The following is a 4,294-nucleotide window of genomic DNA, read 5'->3' on the forward strand; positions in this document are numbered from 1 at the left end:
TTACTCTGAAATAGCAGCACACAGTTTGTCTTAGGAAGTAATCGTCAGACAAGCCTAGGAGCCTGGTGGTAGCCAAACAACTTTCGATAGTACGGGGTTTCAGTAGAATATACTGGCCCCGGAAATTGTCCTTTTTTGACAAAATCGCAGGGCGAATAGGTGAGAACCGACGCATTATACATTCCGATATAGACGTCCATCGAGGGACCCTATAGCAGCGTGGTAAAACGCGCGGTGAGAAAGGCCATTATCAAAGATTAACAGAGTGCACGTTAGTAGAACAAGCCTTTTTTTCGGGGGGTTTTACCACCCCCTGGCTTCCGTGAGGCTGCGGGGCCTGCTAACGGTCTGTACTCTGCGACTTAATTTTCCTTTGAAATGCCTGGTTCAACCAGGTCAGCCATCTCCTCCCGGTCTGTGACTAGATCACAGACCGCGGCAATGTCTGCCAACCCCTACGCCCCATTAATCCAACATGATCTTGAACCAGAACCGACCGACTTCATCTCCTATGATCCCTATTCATCCGCCCAAGAATTAGTCAACCTCCAAACGGAGATTTTGACTCTACAAACTCGCTTCAACATGAAGCGTAGCGAGATAGAGTTAAATGATCCAAACCACCCCATGCTCAATAAAATCGACTCAGAATATCCTCCTCTACCCTCCTCTCACAGAAAATTATCAATCACAAAGTCCACCAACCAACCTAACAAACAATCGACATCAGTCCCTCAATCTTAATCTCGTCAACAATCTGCCCCAAAAAACCCTCAGTCCCTCAAAACACGACCCCCTCTTCACCGCAAATCCAACCCAGCACTTCCAAAACTCAACCACAACCCACTACAACCAAATCGTTCGCCAATGCAATTAAGGCACCCTCATCTTTTAAACCAAGAACAAACCCAAACATCACTAATTCCATCAATAATCCCAAAACTTTCGAATATCTGATTAAGGACATCCCACAAGATTTGTGCAACCAGTGCACCTTTTTCCGAATCCTAAATTGCATTCCGCTTTTGTATCAAAAGATACATTCTCTAAAAGTACTTACCCATGGTATCGTACATCTTAGAACTCTACACTCCTTAAATTCTGAGGAAATGCAATTAAAAGTTCACAAAGCCACAGGACAAACCCAAATTAAAATAACGTCAAGAAGTCACAGCTCTACTAATCAAGCCCCTAAACCCACCAACTATCTATTCCTCATTGTGAACGTTTCACACGATTACTCTGAGGAAGAAATTAAACAAATTCTAACAGAGCAAGATATTCCTGTCTCGAGACTGTGGAGAGTTAAATCTTTACAGACTGGAAAAGACACTCGCCTTATAAAAGTCCTGACACCCTCGTCTGAAAAATATTCCCATGTACTCAATTATGGCATCCCTATTGATGGACTCATCCATTACACCGAGCTCCCTCACGGAGCAAATCCCATAATTCCAACCGCAAAATACTGCAGCAAATGCTGTACAAACGGCCACTCCATCTCCGAATGCCGTCACAGAACCTTCGTCTGCCCTAATTGCGGACAAAGCCATAAGTCCAGTGAGTGTCCCACTCCAACAAATCCTAAATGCCCTAACTGCGGAGACGAACACCCCGCATATTCCAATAAATGCCCGAAAAGGCAAGAAAAACCCACCGATTCCCGTCAAACTCAACCTTTATCGATCGAGAGATCAACTCCTCCCTTCGACCTGGCCACCGACCTCAAAAATACGATAAAACTTAGCACCCTTGTGCTCCTAAACATCCTACCCGAAAGAAGGGACCTCATAACTTCAATCACAAGCTCCGTGATTGAACAAATATTCGACCACACAATTGTATTGTCTGGCCACAGCAATAATGTCGATATCACCTTCCACCCTAACTTCTAAATACACTGTTAATGGATTTCACAATCGGTGCAGTCAATTGCCAAGAGATCTCTAAAAAGAGACCCCAAATCAAACATATCCTGCAAAATCATAACATCCAAATCCTTGCCATAACTGACACACTTTGTCGAAACACTCCGACCTTTGCAGGATATACAACAATCTACCGAAGCCGCTGTCAGGTTTCCCGTGGGAATGGTATCCTTATCAAACACGGACTACCACACTCCCCCAACATTTTTCCACAAAACGTCCCTCCACCCAACGTGGACTTCCTGGCAATTGATCTGCATCTCCCTAACAACCAAACCCTTACGATAATCTCTTACTACAGGCATCCAGCGAGCCCGCTTTCTCTAGAACTCTTCATCAGACTAACTGATATACTTCTAGACCTTCCAATTATAAGAATCACTAACACTGATTACACGTTTTTGAACGCAAATGGGGCATCTATCGTGGACCAGATCATTGTTACAGGTAGCGTGATGCATAGGTTCGACGATCGATGCCACATGGCGATACAATAACGTCCGACCATCTCCCGATATTAGTTAATTCTGATATCATGTCACCTCAAATCCCACCTCCTCCCAAACACATAAGAGATTATCGTCACGCAAACTGGCCACAATTCCAAAATTTCATAAATAACAATATTCCTGAGTTAGGCGAACTAAATACAAACGAAAGTATTGATCAGAGTGTAATCCAAATTGAAAACCTCCTAATCGAGGCAATCAATCACTCAATTCCAATGAAAACCATTCTACCCTTTTCACCGGCACTTCCACAATATATCATTGCCAAAATACACCAAAAAAGACGGCTTTTACGTCAATATAAAATCAACAGAGACCCCCTTGTCAAAACAGAATATAATCGCATCTCTGCTCGAATTAAGAGAGAAATATCTATCCTACAGGCTCGCCAGTGGGAGGATACAACAAATTTAAAGTCCTAACAAAACAAAAATTATCACAACCATCCCATCTGTTGATTGACAACCAAATTATTAGTTCTCCCGAACTAAAAGCCGAGGCATTCAAAAACTCACTCAATGAAAATTTTCATACCCCAGACGACCCTAACTTTGATCGCTTATTCAAACTTGAAACTGAATTCGCAGTAAGAAATACTCTCTTGCATCAAACTCCAAACCACGTCCTAATTATAGACCCTATTACTGACAGAGAAACGGAGAGTTATTGTCAAATAGGCAAAAATAATTCTCCCGGACCTGACAATATCAGTAGAAGGTGTCTAAAGCAACTTCCTGAGAGTATAATCCCACTTCTCACGAAAACTATTAATGCATGTCTCAAAAATTGCTATTTTCCTACTCCTTGGAAAATAGAAAATCATGATACCCAAAAAGGGTAAACCCCTTACTAATGTGGAATCATATCGACCTATCTCCTTAATAAATTCACTAGGGAAAGTTCTTGAGCTAATCCTAAAAGAGAGGCTCAGCGACTATCTCGACACTCACAATATCATCCCAAAATTTCAGTACGGATTCCAACCTAATAGATCCACAAAAAATGCATTAATAGACTTCACCTCTAAAGTCACTCAGACAATAAACAGTAACGGCATCGCCATAACCACCTTTCTTGATGTACAAAAGGCCTTCAATCAAGTCTGGCATGAAGGACTAATTCGGAGGCTAATTGACATCGGGCTGCCTCTACAATTCACAAAAATCATTCACTCTTACCTATTGAATAGGACAGTGAGAGTGAGAATAAGCGATCAAGTTTCCACCCCATTTACTCCCCGAGCGGGAGTACCCCAAGGCTCAGTACTCGCACCCCTGTTGTACATCACATACAACAGTTCTATCCCTATCCTAAACCTACCACATACGCAAATGTACCTCTATGCAGACGACACAGCCCTCCTAACCTCCTAACAACAGCGAACAGATATGCCCCTGAGACCTTTAGAAGAGCACAAACTCTTTTAAACGGTTTCGAAGAATGGTGTAATAAGTGGAGAGTTACGCTAACCGCTGCGAAAACGCAAACTATTGTGTTTCGCAGCCCAAAATCATCATCTGGCATCATACGCAATCGCGTCGATCAAACGCCCCTGTATTTGATGGGAGAAAGACTCGTTATCAGCCTGACAGCTTCCTATTTGGGTGTTTTATTTACTAAAACACTTAACTGGGAACCTGATCTAAAGGCAACTTTAGATAGGGTTAGAAACCGAGCCCGACTCCTAGTTCCATTATCAGGGACGTTTGGCAAAACAAACAACAAAACTCTCACACACACTTATAAACCATTCATTCGACCCGTTATTGAGTATAAGTCAAGCTTATATTGCCTTCTTAAGGGTTATCAAAGGAGTAAACTGTGTGCTGCGGAGCGTGGAATCTTGCGTAGAACGTG

The sequence above is a fragment of the Diabrotica undecimpunctata genome, chromosome 9 (genome assembly GCF_040954645.1).
Source record: "Diabrotica undecimpunctata isolate CICGRU chromosome 9, icDiaUnde3, whole genome shotgun sequence".
Lineage (NCBI taxonomy): Eukaryota > Metazoa > Arthropoda > Insecta > Coleoptera > Chrysomelidae > Diabrotica > Diabrotica undecimpunctata.